Consider the following 16,892-nt stretch of genomic DNA (forward strand, 5'->3'; position numbering starts at 1 on the left):
CTTGATCAAGTTATCTGATAAAAGTATGGCTTCACCAGTGCAAGGCAGTATGGGTAAAACTCTTGTAGGAAGAGGCTCATTCTGCAATGGAGACATTATTTTCCTTTATTTCAATATTTGAAAGTTATAAAGTTCAGGTTTTACTCCATTTCTACTGTACCAAATAGATCTCACACAGAGGTCACAGCTGGTTCTTTATCCAGTCTATTTTGTCTTACAAAGGATTAGTAAAGAATCCAAAACCTCCCCTCAACAGTGGCCTACGTATAAGCACCCTGCTCCTGTTCAAAGCGGGTAGGAAACATTTTACCTGTCCACATAACATAGACATCAAGTAGAAGACAGCAAACTGGCTGAGGAAAACATTCTCACAAATAATGGAAGGCTGAGTTCAAGAAGAAGGGTAATAAAGGACAGAATTAAATATGTTGTACTTGAATGAATAGATTGAGTAGTAAAAGGGATAGTAATCAGATAAAATTATTTGAGAAGCTGAATAACCATGGATCAAGGAAGAGGTTTGGTCCCTGAAGAAAATTAAAATTAGGACTCACTTTATCTCCTTTTTACTGTCATCCAGTATTTTATCTCCTCGTCCCCTTCCAACACCCATGCATTGCTGTTTCAGATGAAAGAGTTGGCAGTCAAGATTGGGAACTTTTGCATGTTTTCTCCTAACATTGACCACTATCAGCTTCCTTAAAAGGCTAGCTCGTAGAGTTGGAAAATTCTCTGCAGTAATGTTTTCTCCCTCCCAACTTCCAAAATCTACCCAAGAACCTATAAAGTACATTCCATATGGGAAAAAGGTTCAATTGACAATCAGGTCTGGACTTCCAGCTAAATGTTTCAATGATAATATATCAGTATCAGTGTTAGTATTAAAGCCAAGGGCAATCATTATGCACAAAGCAATTGCAGATTTTAAATGTAGATGGAACAATAAAAGGTTAAACTTACATACAGAAAGTGAATGCATAACGTATCTGTACAGGAAGTTGTTGAATGTTGCATTTATTGCTGAACTGGGGGTGATCCCATCCATCACAATTGGTAAAGTCCTGTGTTTCATAGATCTCTATCTTTATTTTAAAAAGAGACTCTAGGAAGTTGCTAAATGTTATATTTATTTGATTGTTTTGGGGTTTTAATTTCATGTATATTCTTAAAAATATAAAATTACTTTTAACAATGGTATTTTACTCTGTTACAATCATATTTTTATGAGCTCTTTCTTTGTGACTTTTGTCAGAGCAACTTCTATTTGAAGTTTCAAATACCCCCAGGTCGGAATGTTCAAATTTATTTTGCTCAATAATGTATATCATTCTTGTCAGAGGAGCAGGACCTCATACTTGACCAGCACTCTACCTGACCCAAGCCATGGACAGTTTGGTGCTGTGGCCCAGTGTCCACTTGGAAATGGATGGCAGTTTCTCAAACCCATTTTACATAGGTATCTGACAAGACAGGAAAGACTTTCATGTAATCAGCTTAAGTTAGGTCCCAAATCAAGTCCAAAAACGGCACAGTGGCACAGTGGTTAGCACTGCTGGCTCACAGCTCCAGGAACCCGTGTTTAATTCCAGCCTCGGGTAACTGTCTGTGTGGAGTTTGCACTTTCTCTCCTTGGCTGTGTGGGTTTCCTCTGGGTGCTCCGGTTTCCTCCCGCAGTCCAAAGATAAACAGGTTAGGTGGATTTGCCATGCTATATTGTCTTAGTTTCCCAAAGGTTAGGTGGGGGTTATTGGGTTATGGGGATAAGATGGAGGCATGGGCTTAAATAGGATGCTCTTGCCAAGGGCCAGTGATGGGCAGAATGCCCTCCTTCTGCACTGTAAATTATATCCATGAAAAGGCCAGTGATCATTATATAATCCATTGCGTCATCCCATGCCCAGCCTCCAATCAGAACACTATCAAGCAGTGGTGTGATAGTCCATGGTAACAGTCAGCATGAAGATATTGAATGATTGCAGAACGGTAGCCATGTATCAAACATACACCCACTTTCCACAATATCACCTTATGTGGCTCGGTGTCTAGTTTTGCTTTTTCAAGTTCCTGTGAAGCTCCTTGGGATATTTTCTTACCTTAAAGGCACTATATAAATATAAGTTGTTGTTCTTTTTATTGTAAAGAAAGCATGCTTTGTTTGTACAACTATCACCACAGAATGCTCAGCGGCAATTATTATTTGAGTTGCTACAATTACTGCTGGCACTCATTGTTGCCAACCACAGAATTGATGGAATTTGCGCAATTGCCTTGGCCTCATAAGTTATTTCCAGTTATGCCACACATACAGTAATGTTCACAGCAAAAATCAATCACATGGTGGTAATGTTGAAGATCTAGATTGTATAATGTAAAGCATGAAATAGTCTAGGAAACACTCAAAAGATTGCTTTTCTGGCAAAATGTTGAGATAAGGCAACATGCTTAACTCATTGTGAAGTTCATCTCCACATTGAAGGAACACGATATGGAGTATTATTATGAAAATCCATATAAGGTAACAGATTGAGTTGTTAGGCAATTTTCCAAAGGACATAATAGTTAGGAATTAAATTCTTGTTACAAATTGCTGAACTGTGTGTGAAAGAAGGAATAGATGACCATAGGAATTTTCACAAGTTTTGCAATTGTAATGGCTGTCAGTAAAGTGATGTGCATTCCGAGTTGAAATCAGTACTGTGTGTCCTCTCTCCTATCGATACTGTACTTGATTGCCAAACCAACAGTCAATTCACCATCTGGGAAAAGCCTGAGTGTGAATAGAAGTGAGAAGGCCAAGTGGTCACAATAGACCAGTAAGTTATGTGCAGATGCAGTAAGTGCTGCGTTGTTATTGCAGAGCAAATCAATCAATATCTCAAATAATAATTGTTAGGCTGTCACAAATGGTGAAATGTATGCTTTCTACTCAGATCTTTAGGATATTGCATCTGAGAAATTGTTAATCAGGAGACTTTGATCCACCATTTTACATATTTAGATGGCGAGTGGCCAGCTTCAAAGTGGTTCCTGTGTACTTTATAACATCAATTCACTTTGCTGAATACACTGGTTACGTGAAACAGGGTATTGTTAAAATCGCATAAATGTCATTTTGTCGGTGTTTGTAAAAATTAGCTGACTGCAACACGTGGAAGGCACCAAGAAAATCCTCCAAATCGTTATAACATCACGGCGTGATAGATCTGAGTGCAAATGATTGCCTCCTATTGTACTTCAAAAAGAAACCGATGACCACGTCAGAGTTTTGCCTGCACTTTAATGCTGAAATTCTGAGTTGGGCAGGTAAGACTCAGATTTGCATGTTTCGTGCAAATCTCCCTCTCAAAAGGGTACAACTCAACTATTCATATGATTCTGAAAGTGACATGAACTCTTCATCTGTGTCATTTCAGTACTTAGGGCTTGTGTCTCTTTCGTCCCTGCAGCCTGTTAGCTGGAAAAGGAAAGGATGATGGTAACACTTGATCGGCTGACGATTGTGCGTCAAGTATATTTTCCTCGGACTTCCGGTTGCGGCTATGCGGAGCTAAGTCGCACATTCGGCAGCTCCCGCTAAAAACGGACTTTTGGGCTCTTTTCAGGGCCCCCAACGGAACTTTTTCGACGTTTCCCGGTGTGGGAAGGAGATTGCAATAGTTCTCCGAAAGTGTATGGCTTGGACCAGGAGCGGGGTGACTAAAAAAGTGGTGGTGAACCCAAAGGTGGTGTGAGGGAAGAAGAGCAAAATGGCGGCGGGCGGGGACCAAGCAGCGTGGATGCAGTGGGCACAGGAGCAGCAGGAGGTTATCCAGCGCTGCTTCAGGGAGATTAAAGCGGACCTGCTGGAGCCGATGAAGGCTTCTATAGACAAGCTGCTGGAGACCCAGACGGCCGTGGCGATCCGTGAGGTCCGACAAAACGTCTCCGACAACAAGGACGAGGTCTTAAGCCTTGCGGTAAAGGTGGAGGCGCACGAGGAGCTCCACAAGAAATGGCAGGAACGGTTCGAGGGAGATGGAGAATCGGTCGAGGCGGAAGAATTTGCGGATTCTGGGCCTCCCGGAGGGGCTGGAGGGTCGGACGTGACAGCCTATGTGGTAACCATGCTAAACTCGCTGATGGGAGTGGGGTCCTTCCAGGGGCCCCTGGAGCTGGAAGGGGCCCATAGAGTGCTGGCGAGGAGGCCCAAAGCTAACAAGCCACCGCGGGCGGTGCTGGTGTGGTTTCATCGGTTTGCTGATTGGGAGTGCGTACTCAGGTGGGCCAAGAACCAAGAAGGAGAGGAGCAGCAGGTGGGAGAATGCGGAGGTTCAAATATATCAGGACTGGGGAGCGGAGGTGGCGATGAAGGGGGCCGGGTACAATCGGGCGAAGGCGGTGCAGCACAGAAAGGGGGTGAAGTTTGGCATGCTGCAGCCGGCGCGACTGTGGGTCACCTACAAGGACCGGCACCATTACTTCGAGTCTCCGGAGGGGAAGTGGGCCTTTGTTCAGGCCAAGAAACTGGACACAAACTGAGGGTCAGGATGGGTGGTTGGGGATTGTTGTTGGGGTGTTATACTTTGAGGGGGGTTCTTTGCCCTTATTTCTGTTTGGTTCGATGAAGGTGGTTAGGGTGGATTGGGCACTGTTTTGGTTGGATTTGGCGGGAGGGCTCTTGGAGGGGGGTAAGTAAATGGAGTAGGGGTGGATGGCCGGTAGGGGGGATGGGGCCCAGCGGGGGAGGATGAGGCCCGAGTCGGGGGTGAGGGGACTGGGCCTGTAAAAGGAATGGCGACAGGGGTGGCAGGGCCGGGCAGGTGGAAAGCGCGGGCTTTTTCCCGCGCTGAAGGCTGGAGGGGGCGGGGCTGGGACGGGAAGCAAGGGTTGTTTCCCGCGCTTGGGCTGGAAGGGGGAGGCGGAGAGCCTGTGGATGGGTAATGGAGGAGGAGGATATGTCCCACAATGGGAGGAGTCGAAGGAGAGGCGGGAGTGGCCGGAGTCAGCAGGAGTCAGCTGACTTGCGGGAGTGCAATGTGGGGAGTAAAGCAGCTAGGAGGGATCCTAGCTGGGGGAGGGGGGTGGGGTGGGGGGGTGGGTAGAGGGGAACCGGATTGCTGCTGCTATGGTCACGGAGGAGCTGGAGCGAGTAGAGGGGGTTGGGATGGGGGTCTTCTGCCGTGGGGGACGGGCCGGTTGTGGGGTGCGGGCGCGTAGTTGGCCAAGGTGGGGTTATGGCTAGTCAGCAGGGGAGGGGGGCAGGTGGCCCCCCGATCCGGCTGATAACCTGGAATGTAAGGGGACTGAACGGGCCGATCAAGCGGGCCCGGGTGTTCGCGCACCTGAAGGGGATGAAAGCGGATGTGGTCATGCTCCAGGAGACACACCTGAAGGTGGCAGACCAGGTAAGATTGAGGAAGGGGTGGGTAGGTCAGATGTTTCACTCAGGGTTGGATGCCAAAAATCGGGGGGTGGCGATCTTGGTGGGAAAGAGGGTGTCATTCGAGGCGTCGAGCATTGTGACAGACAATGGCAGCAGGTACGTAATGGTAAGTGGTAAGCTGCAAGGGGAGAGGGTGGTGCTGGTCAACGTGTACGCCCCGAACTGGGACGATGCGGGTTTTATGCGGCGCATGTTGGGTCGGATCCCGGACTTGGAAGTGGGGGGCCTGATAAAAGGGGGGGGGGACTTTAACACGGTGTTGGATCCGGCACTGGATCGCTCCAGGTCTAGGACGGGTAGGAGGCCGGCGGCGGCTAAGGTGCTGAGGGGGTTTATGGACCAGATGGGAGGGGTGGACCCTTGGAGATTTGCAAGGCTGGGGGTTTGGGAATTTTCATTCTTCTTGCATGTCCATAAGGCTTACTCTCGGATCGACTTCTTTATTATGAGTATGGCGCTGATAGCGAGAGTAGAGGATACTGAGTACTTGGCGATAGCCATTTCGGGTCATGCCCCACATTGGGTAGACCTAGAGCTGGGGGACGAGAGGGACCAGCGCCCGCTGTGGCGCTTGGAGGTGGGATTACTGGCGGACGAGGAGGTGAGTGAGCGGGTCCGAGGAAGCATAGAGAGATACCTGGAGGCCAATGATAATGGGGAGGTCCGAGTGGGGATGGTATGGGAGACGCTGAAGGCGGTGGTTAGGGGAGAGCTGATTTCCATTAGGGCCCACAAGGAGAGGAGAGAGCAGATGGAGAGGGAGAAGCTGGTGGGGGAGATGGTGAAGGTAGACAGGAGGTATGCGGAGGTGCCGGAGGAGGACTGCTGAGGAAGAGGCGTAGCCTCCAGGCCGAATTAGACCTGTTGACCACCAGGAAGGCAGAGGTGCAGTGGAGGAAGGCCCAGGGGGCGATTTATGAGTATGGGGAAAAGGCAAGCCGGATGCTGGCGCATCAGCTTCAGAAGTGGGACGCAGCTAGGGAGATCGGGGGAGCTAAGGACAGGGGAGGGAGTATGGTACGGAGTGGGATTGACATCAATGGGATCTTCAGGGACTTTTATGAGGAATTGTATCGGTCCGAGCCCCCACGGGAGGAGGGAGGGATGGGCCGTTTTCTGGACCAAGTGAAGTTTCCGAAGGTGGAGGAGGGACTGGTAGCGGGATTGGGGGGCCCGATTGGGCTGGAGGAACTGGCCAAGGGATAGGGAGCATGCAGGCAGGGAAGGCACCGGGGCCGGATGGTTTCCCGGTCGAATTCTACAAGAAATATGTGGACCTGTTGTGCCCGTTGCTAGTTAGGACCTTCAATGAGGCAAGGGAGGGGAGGGCTTTGCCCCCGATGATGTCCCGGGCACTGATCTCCTTGATCCTGAAGCGGGACAAGTATCCCCTGCAGTGTGGGTCTTACAGGCCGATTTCACTGTTAAATGTAGATGCCAAGGTGCTGGCGAAAGTCTTAGCCACGAGCATTGAGGATTGTGTGCCGCAGGTGATCCACGAAGACCAGACGGGATTCGTGAAGGGGAGGCAGTTGAACGCGAATGTGCGAAGGCTCCCGAACATGATTATGATGCCGGCGAGGGAGGGGGATGCGGAGATAGTGGTGGCGATGGACGCTGAGAAGGCCTTCGATAGGGTATAGTGGGGGTACTTGTGGGAGGTGCTGAAGAGGTTTGGGTTTGGGGAGGGGTTTGTAAGGTGGGTTAGGTTGTTGTACAAGGTCCCGATGGCGAGTGTGGCCATGAACAAGAGGAGGTCTGAGTACTTTCGGTTGCATCGAGGGACGAGGCGGGGTGTCCCCTGTCTCCCCTGCTCTTCGCACTGGCGATGGCACTGAGGGAGTCGAGGAACTGGAGGGGATTGGTGCGGGGCAGGGAGGAGCATAGGGTGTCGCTCTATGCAGACGACTTGCTGCTATATGTGGCAGACCCGGTGTGGGGAATGCCGGAGGTAATGAGGATCCTCAGGAAGTTCGGGGATTTCTCAGGGAATAAGCTCAACATGGGGAAGAGCGAGTTGTTCGTGGTTCACCCAGGGGACCAGGAGAGGGGGACTGGCGAGCTCCCACTAAAAAGGGCGGAAAGGAGCTTCAGGTACTTGGAGGTTCAGGTGGCCAGGAGCTGGGGGGCCCTGCATAGACTTAATTTCACGAGGCTAGTGGAGAAAATGGAGGAGGAGTTCATGAGGTCAGACCTGCTGCCGCTGTCCCTGGCGGGTTGGGTGCAGTCAGTTAAGATGGCGATGCTCCCAAGGTTTTTGTTCCTGTTCCAGTGGCTCCCCATTTTTATCCCGAGGACCTTCTTTGGGTGGGTCAACAGAAGCATAACGGGGTTTGTGTGGGTGCAAGGGACTGGAGCGGAGTAGGGATGGGGGGGGGGCTGTCGCTGCCCAACCTCTGTGGGTACTACTGGGCCGCCAATGCGGCGATGGTGCGTAAGTGGGTGATGGAGGGGGCTGCATGGAAAAGGCTGGAGACGGCATCTTGTGACGGTACGAGTCTGGAGGCGTTGGCAACGGCGCCGCTGCCGTTCCCTCCAATGAGGTATACGACGAGCCCGATGATGGCGGCTACCCTTAAAATCTGGGGGCAGTGGAGGCGGCACAGGGGGGAAGTTGGGGCCTCGGTGTGGACCCAAATACGGGGGAACCACCGGTTTGTCCCAGGGAGAATAGATGGAGTGTTTTTGGGGTGGCACAGGGCAGGGATAAGAAGGCTGGGGGACCTGTTTGTGGTCAGGAAGTTTGCGAGCCTGGGTGAACTGGAGGAGAAGTATGGGTTTCCCCCCCGGGAACGCCTTCAGATATTTACAGGTAAGGGCGTTTGCCAGGCGGCAAGTGGTACAATTCCCGCGGCTGCTGCCACGCACAGTACAGGATACGGTGCTCTCGGGGGTGGGGGGGGGGTGGGTTGGAGTGGGGAAGATCTCGGAGACTTACCAGGTGATGCAGGAGGAGGAGGAGGCCTCGGTGGTGGAGTTGAAAGGTAAGTGGGAGGAGGAGTTGGGAGAGGAGATCGAAGAGGGGACGTTGGCAGATGCCCTGGGGAGGGTGAACTCTTCCTCATCGTGCGCGAGGCACAGCCTTATACAGTTTAAGGTACTGCACAGGGCACACATGACCAGGACAAGGATGAGCCGGTTCTTTGGGGGGGGAGGACAGGTGTGTTAGGTGCTCAGGGAGCCCAGCAAATCACACTCATATGTTCTGGGCGTGCCCAGCGCTGGAGGAATTTTCGAAGGGCATAGCAAGGACGGTGTCGAGGGTGGTAGGATCCAGGGTCAAACCAGGCTGGGGGCTCGCAATATTTGGGGTTGCAGGGGAGCCGGGAGTGCAGGAAGCGAAAGAGGCCGGTATTGTGGCCTTTGTGTCCCTGGTAGCCGGGCGAAGGATTCTTCTTCAGTGGAAGGATGCGAGGCCCCAAGCGTGGAATCCTGGATCAACGATATGGCGGGGTTTATTAAATTGGAGAGGGTGAAATTCGCCTTAAGGGGATCGGTACAAGGGTTCTTTAGGCGTTGGCAACCGTTCTTGGACTTCCTGGCAGAGCGGTAGACATTGGTCAATGGTAGCAGCAACTCCGGGGGGGGGGGGTCACTTTTATTTTTGTTTATTTACCCTGGGGGATCTGAGGGGGTGTATATATTTGGTATGTTTGCTTTGTGTTGAACTCGCAGTGTTAATTTATTATTTATGTATAGGGGGAGGGGGGCATGGGGGTTGTTTTAATTTGTTCTGTATTTAATTTTATTGGGTTTCTTTTCCATTCTGTTGTTGATATTTTGAGAAAACCTAATTTAAAAAATTTTTTTTTTTTAAGTATATTTTCCTCTTTAATGTAAGGATTTTTTTTTAATCGCCTGACCGGCTGTTTTGAGGTTCTGGTTTGCAGTTAGTATTTCACCAATCCAAAATGAGGTGACATGGCATATGAAGCTGTTTAATCCAGTGGTGGAATATGTTAAGTGTGATGGTGTGATTCCCTGGGTCAATGTAAATCGGCAAGAACCGATTGCACACACAGCCTGGAGCCACGGTGAGCAATTCTGGTCAGGGACTGTCAGCATCAGGTTGTCGAACCGGACATGGTGCAAAAGTACTTGAAACTGTAACAGGATGAATGGGATACGTTGCAATGGTTTGTTTTGAAGAGAGGGTGGAACAAATTGATTTTTTTCTCTCTAATCAATGATACGGGGAAGAAAAGACGAGGTCTGAAACAAGAATTGTGCACTTTCCGAACCCATAATCATTTCAGACACTGTTTAACAGGGAGTGGCTGCAAAGATGACATACTTTCAAAATGTTCTAATGATGGATGTCAATAACTTTGAAGTTATTGAATTCTATTCAATGTGACTTGTCCATAACCATCATCAATAAATAGCACTTGATAATGTGCCGCTCTATCTCATCTTTCGCCTCCAGCCCTGCATACAGACACAAAGTAAAAACTCCATGCAGCAATTTCATCCCTGGGATTCAGGAAATTCACAGTTAATTGCTCCCATTGGCCCGGGCGACCTGTTTACATTTTGCTCTGAAGCCCCAGTTGGGACTTTGTTTTGACACAGACGAGCCTCCCATAAAGTTTGTCATACTTACTGGCTGGTTAGTTTTACTCACAGTACCGCAAGTGGCCCCTTGCATGAAGTCGTGGCTTGTTGGAAAGGTGCAATCAAGTATTAGTTGCATTCAAAGTATCAGTTAATCGTGAAAGGGGTGGTTTGTTTAAGAGTTATTCTGACAGAAAATGATTTCAAGCCAGTCACTCGATAGAGCAATTAACATAATCTTTTGCACGATGTTAACAGAGGCACGTCGAGTATTACAGACCGCGCCAAGCAGTATTTGATGTTAAAATTGCCATTAAGTGCAGTGTAATAAGCACACGGGCACCCAGTTATGAATTGTGATCATGTACGAAATATTTTTTGTTTTAATCAACGCTCCCAACAAACTGTTGTCCATAGTGATGCTTTTTTATATTACGAAGTCTTACAACATCAGGTTAAAAAGTCTTTTTATATTATACGATATATATTATATGACACGGCATGAAATGGCCAATATTGGGGAGGGGTGGGGGGGAGACAAGAACACCGTAACTTTACACCACAACTTTCTTATCGTCTTTAATGAGTACGCCTGGGCTAAAGGATGATCCCCAAGGTCATAAAGGGAATAAATCTACATTGCTTTCAGCAGGAGATGGGCCACCATCTCCAAAGGAACCTTCTTGACCGGTACACCCCTCCTTGAGTGGGTCTTAACCACCCACCCCCCTCCCCCCACACACACACACACCACACCACCAGCACAGTCTTTCCAGGATTAAAATCGAGCAAGAGCGAGAGAGAGAGGACGAGCGGTTGTTGCCAGCGATGAGGCTCCCCTCTCTGGTCAGGAGATGCTAATTCACGGGGTTTTGAGTCTGCCTGGCGGTGCAATGCTATCATTATCAGGCAAATCAGCCAGGCGTTTAATGGTGGAATCAGGAGACATTTGCACTCCCAAGATCACCATGACATCATGTGTGAACCAGCCGAGCATTAGCGCTTGTCAACTGAAGAGGTCTTAACCGGCCGGCTGATGTGTTGGACATGAATGGGCACTTCACTCCCCCAGTCCGGAGCAGCCAGCCGCCAGGCGCTGGCGAACTTTTTACAAGAGGGCAACAACAAGAAGAAAAGATGCAGAGGCCGTCAAATCCACCTTACCCACCACCGCCGGGGAGGAAAGAGTCTGAAACTCCTCGGCGTGATCGTCTTTTTGGCTACATAAAGTAACATTCAGCTCGCGAGATAAAAACTCGATGCTCCTGTTTATGATGGGCACGTTACAAACACGAGAAAGTGGTGTGGTGGCTAAAGGGAGATTTTTAATATATATTTATACAATTAAAGGCGTGAAGCATTAAACTGAAGCGTTAAAAGAAATAGGCTGCAGTCCGAAGTCTATTGTGACACGGTGGCTGTAAACACTGAGCTCCACTGGTAAAGTGTGAGCTGGCTGGCGAGGGCACCAGCTCCCCCCTCACCCAGCGCCTCTCTTTCAGGATTCTCTCTCAGATTCCAGCACACTGCCTCACCTGTACGCAGGCGGGAAGTTATGAAAGTCGACAGAAAACCTAAAATCCCCCAGGCTACAGAGAGAGAGAGGGGGAAGGGGGGGGGGGGGGGCGGTTGGTGGAAAATCCCGCGATTGGACTTCAATAACCCATCAACACCACTCGCCGGGCAAAAAATGTAGGAGGCTCTGCTCAAACACTTGGCGGCTTTTGGAACACATGCCAATGAGGTTTCAGTGCTTATATTCTTCATGGGAGGGCGGGGGGGGGGGTGAAAGTTTTGTACATAAGATGCTTTTACCTTAACAATCATGCACGGCCCCCTCCGTATGACTTCGCCTTTGGGCACGACAAGTTTGGTAAGATGTAATGCAAGAGGCTAAAGAGGTGAATGTTAAAACGATGGTGTACATTATTCTTCAACACAATACTGCACTGTGTGTGTGTGTGGGGGGGGAGGGGGGGGGGGGTTTACAATAACGTCAGCGTTACGTTTCAAGCCTTGTCTCTGGAAATTAATTAAAAGCATTTGCAGGCGACCCCTCGGCGGCGATCAGCCCGGGGAAATGGAAGCCCTTTCCCTTTCTGCCTGCGACCAGTTTGTGTGTGTGTGTATTGAAAGGGTGGCGACTGGGACTTTGCCAAGGGCCCCGGGGGGGGGGGGGGGGGGGGGAGTCACAGGGCGCGATCGCTGTTGAAATTCCGTGCACTCTATCATGCGCATTTGTACAGAAGTAGCAACCACCGAGCTGACAAATCACGTATACACCCGCCACTATCCAGCCACTATCCCACACACAACACTCAAAGCCTAACCGAGAACAGTTCATCAATACGGCGAGTGCCGCTACATCCCCACTTCCAACTCGCAGCCTCGCAAACTACTGGGGTGTGTGTGTGTGTGTGGGGGGGGGGGGGGGGGTCGCACTTATTTAAAGACAGATATATCAGAGAGATTGGCAGCGTGAGTGCAGAGCGCAGCTTGGCACTCCTTAATGAACACACTGATGTGTGGAATTGCTGCATTTATTCCCGTTATTGATCCAGTGTTTGTGTGTTGCTCGCGTTGGGGTTCCCGAACAGATGGGGATACGGAAACCTGGTCCATCACCTTCTCCTCATTCGGCCCCATGCTTAAATCTTTCCCAGAAGTAATTGCCATTAAATGTACTTTTGGACCAGGACACTCCGGTCATTGCAAAGCTCACTCATTTGACTTTTAAAATGGTGTGTAACACTAGCGGGATTGTGTTGACCAAGGGATTAGCATATATCACAAGTGAGATGATATATTTCACCCCCCCCCCCCCACACACACACACACTCCCACCCACACACACATGTACACACACACACATACACTCACACACATACACACACACATACTCACACATGTACACACACTCACACACATATACACACACATACTCACACACATACACACACATGTACACACACACATACACACACACGCATATACACACACATACATATACACAATCATTCACACACACATACATGCACATACATACACACACATATATACACACAGACACACATATACACACACACTCAAACACATATACACACACGGTATAAAGAATTGTTCTAAGTCTGAACAGGTGTTTCCTCGCATGACCCCCCCCCCCCCCCCACACACACACACACAGACACACACAAACACAATAAAACATTTGGTGCTTCTCTTGTGAAATGCTTCCGATCCGATCCCATTAGGGACGTTTCAGACATCCCCCCAAGTGCCAGAAGGTCGCTCCGGAGGCTGATGCGCGGCTTTCGAGTCACAAGTGAGAGTGGGATGCGAGCACAAAATGGCAGGTCGCGCAGGCAGTTCGCCTGTCTCAAGTTTTGACACATGGCCCACACTTGGGGCAACCTTGATCTGATTTGGGGCAGAGTGTAAAGTCAGGTGCTGGAGCTGCGGGACCGCTGTGTGCCAAAGCAGCGGGAAGCGGGCGGCGGGGGGGCGGAAGGGATTTCATTGCGAGCGGTTCAACAAAGTTAAGTGGATAAAAAAAAATTGGCCAAAAGTTTGGCTAAGTGCCATTTGCATTGTGAATAACTCTGGAATGTTCACTATTTAAATCGGCTGTACGTTTCCGAACTGGATTAATTCATTCCCACTGTGCTATTAAGGCAGCAACATTTTTTTTTGTTGTTTAAAATTACAACGGGATCATTTCCATACGCAAGTTCGACAGCGCCATTCAATGGCTTCTCGGCTGCTTTTATTATTTTCTGCTTTTTCCCCTGACAGCCCTGCATGCAAACGTCACTGGCATGGATATTTAATTATACTGTATTTTTTAATCACGGTGGAAAAGTAGGCCCCGTTGCGCTGCATACAAAGAAACAAAAAAAAATAGTACAAACTGACTTTAAATCTCCGCAAATCGCGCCTCGGGTCCCCCCAAATCTCAGTAGGGTCCGGCGCATCCTTCTTCCTTACCTTAATTTTAAAAGCAAAGCGTTGAAGAAACTCCTGCACGTAAATGAAGCGTTGTAAAAGATTGTGTTCAATGAATAATGAAGCATGTCCACATGATTGACTTGATCATTTTCTTGCACTGAGGGGGAAATAGTGGCTCGGCGTGTCACGTTTGTCCTTTAAAGATTGCTCTGAGAACTCGATCCCGCACATCCCGAGAAAGAGGATTTTATTTAATGTGCCCCTTTCGGGAGAAACGCGCTCATTGATACTGATCACATAACATCCCAAGGCATTCCCATCTTTTAGCTTTGACTCCCCCTATCTGGTAGGTGAAATGCATTGTACCATTAAAAAGCACTCCATTGTCGTCTTGGCATAATTCACAGCAACTAGATAGGTCTTGCGGCATTTAGCTTTGATGAGCCAAAGCTCAGCCCTTGATATAATAACATACAAAGAATGTTCTATAGTCTACCATGTTTTCCCGACGTGGCGACTGGAAATATTAACACAGAACAAGGCTGCTGTTGACCTTGAGCCCCTGTAAACACACTTATTTAAATCTAGGTCCTATCATTCTGCCTATACCCACTCTGATTGTCAGACTTGTTATTCAGACATAACACATCTTGCTTTTGACTCCCTCTATGCCAGCGGCAGCTGTACCGTTTTCGCTGGATAGAAATCGACCCCCCTCTTTTTTTTAACACAAACTAGTGTCTTACCTTTTATTTTAAAAAACACTACGAAAGTATTTTCTCGTCAAGATTCTGAGGTTAAATCCTCATGGGCAGTGGGTCACAGGCATCAGTCACAGCCCCGGCGCTTAGGAGAAGTAATCAGCGATAAAATGACGTTGATCTCTACTGTAACCTTGTCGCGTATTTAATGTAAATAAGCCAGTTCTTTTCCCAATCGGTTGCGTACAAACATAAGTGTCTTCGGCAAGAGCTTTAGCACACTGGAAACTCACATTATACACGGAGCGTACAGCGGAGCAACATTTCAAAAATGTATAAGTCTTGCAAGTGAACATCAAAATATAATTTTCTTAATTAATCACGTAGCTACCAGGTAAATTAGCATACGGTAATTAAACTTCGAGGGGGGAAAGAAACGTCATGGTGGGCTGCGTGCGGTAACAATCCTGGCTCATTTGCAAAGGTCCATCTCGATTGTTCTGCCAGTAAACTTCTGGGATAAACTTAAAGCTCAGTTAATTGCCGGTTTTACTTTCTGTCGGTGCCTTACGAGGCGAGCCATGGGGAAGAAGTGATACAAACGGCAGATTTCCCGCAGTCTGGACGGGTTCTGTTTCTATAGCGCTGTGAGTGTAATAGCAAAAGGCTGAATAATGCAATTATGGATTCTTGTGTCCCTTAGTTGACGAGAAAAAAAAGCTGGTGCCTCAATAGAGGCTTTGTTGTGGGATTATATAATGATTGTGCTGTAATTATGGGAAAACGTTTAGTAATAAAAAAAAAGTATCAAAATACTCGAATGGGCATCTTGTAAAGCGTGTGCTTGAGTGTGACATTGGTAACATGCTAAGAACAAACACGCATGATTTTGAAGGCTTGACAATGAATAAAGGCTCGTCTGATGCGCATGATTAAAGTCAACAGACAGATCATTCAAGATGTCGAATTGCACCGTGTCATTCAGCCTTCTTACAGGTAAACCTGGTTCCATCTTTGAATGACTCATGTAAATTAAAATCTGTAAGCAAATTGCATTGTGTGCGCGCGTTATATCCCTTAAGTATATACTCTCATAAATCCCGCTGACATCAACAAAATTAAGAGGGAACTGTAAAAAAAAATAGCTATACCAACATAAATTATATTTGTCAAACTTCTGCATATTCCGTGAGGCATAAGACTGAAAGAAACGCTGAAATAGGAGTTCTGAACTCCGAACCCAAATGTTCACCCCAGTAACTACTTCACCTCTTTTTTTTGGAAGCTGTCAGTGTTAGAGTGAGCATTGTTTACGGGTTTGTTGATTTACAGTCTGTAACAAAACCCTGAACACTATTGAGTCAAATGCAGACTTCCAGGGTCAGAGCCAACCGGTACGACCATCTCTCTCTCTCTCTCACACACACACACACACACAAAAGTTTATTTCCAACTTAAGCGAGGGAGGTTTAAAAAAATACAAGGCAGAGGGAAACAAAGTCGACATTCACACATAGCACGTGGACTGCTTCAAGTCCTATCTTCCCACGTACTCCAAGTTCACATGGACAATTCTGCAGAGGTGTCAGCTTCGAGAATATGACTTCCCTTTAAAAATGCTCCGGCGCCACAGACATCACATCAATAATAACACCACTTCAATTAGAATGATAACAAAAAGTGTAGAGAGGCCAATGGGACATTCTTTATTCCAATTCTTCATGGCTCCACCCATTATTTTCACTTTTATTGTAAGTCGAGTTGCACCATGGCGATTCTTTATCAGTGACAGCACTGACAAAGAAAGTGGAATGGCAAAGCAGGTCGAAAGGAAGTTGCCATATGGACAAGGGTAAAGGCATTTTTGAACAATACTGGGAATATATACAGCTCATTACCAGGAATAAGAAATGGCGATCTAGCCTTTTTCTTTAAAAAAGTTACTTTCCAAAGCTAACTGGCACACGTGTGGTTTCACTGTGACCAAATCTAGACCCTTCAGCTGGTAATATTTTAAAAAAACTCGATTTTTTAATTCAACAGTGACAATGGGTAACACAGAGTGAGGGGAATTTAAATTGGCAATTTAAAACAATGTAGGTCTGGAAAACGGAGGAACCATAAATCACACTTGCCATATTTTACAAATAACGTATTGGAAAAGTGCAAAGTGCGAGGGAAAGTGTTAGTGAGGGGAACGTTTCCCGTGTTTCCAAATCAGAAGATGCGGATCGACCTCAAATGCAACATTCGAAGTTTTTAAAAAAAAC

At 47.8% G+C, this 16,892-nt stretch overlaps 1 protein-coding gene across 9 annotated transcripts in view; it reads right to left on the reverse strand.

The window, feature by feature from the left end:
* Window positions 1–15,238, reverse strand: part of znf536 (zinc finger protein 536) — a 783,894-nt gene extending 768,656 nt beyond the window's left edge. For 4 of the 9 annotated variants that reach the window (XM_072518141.1, XM_072518137.1, XM_072518145.1 and 1 more), the window contains exon 1: window positions 13,961–14,201. The gene's annotated coding sequence lies outside the window, so the exon portion shown is untranslated. Of the gene's footprint in view, window positions 1–554; window positions 622–11,791; window positions 11,910–13,960; window positions 14,202–14,667 lie in introns of those variants that run through there. The other 5 variants (XM_072518138.1, XM_072518143.1, XM_072518142.1 and 2 more) reach the window with 4 other exon arrangements.
* Between the last annotated feature and the right edge of the window lie 1,654 nt (window positions 15,239–16,892).

Source organism: Scyliorhinus torazame, chromosome 10 (genome assembly GCF_047496885.1).
Source record: "Scyliorhinus torazame isolate Kashiwa2021f chromosome 10, sScyTor2.1, whole genome shotgun sequence".
Classification (NCBI taxonomy): Eukaryota; Metazoa; Chordata; class Chondrichthyes; order Carcharhiniformes; family Scyliorhinidae; genus Scyliorhinus; species Scyliorhinus torazame.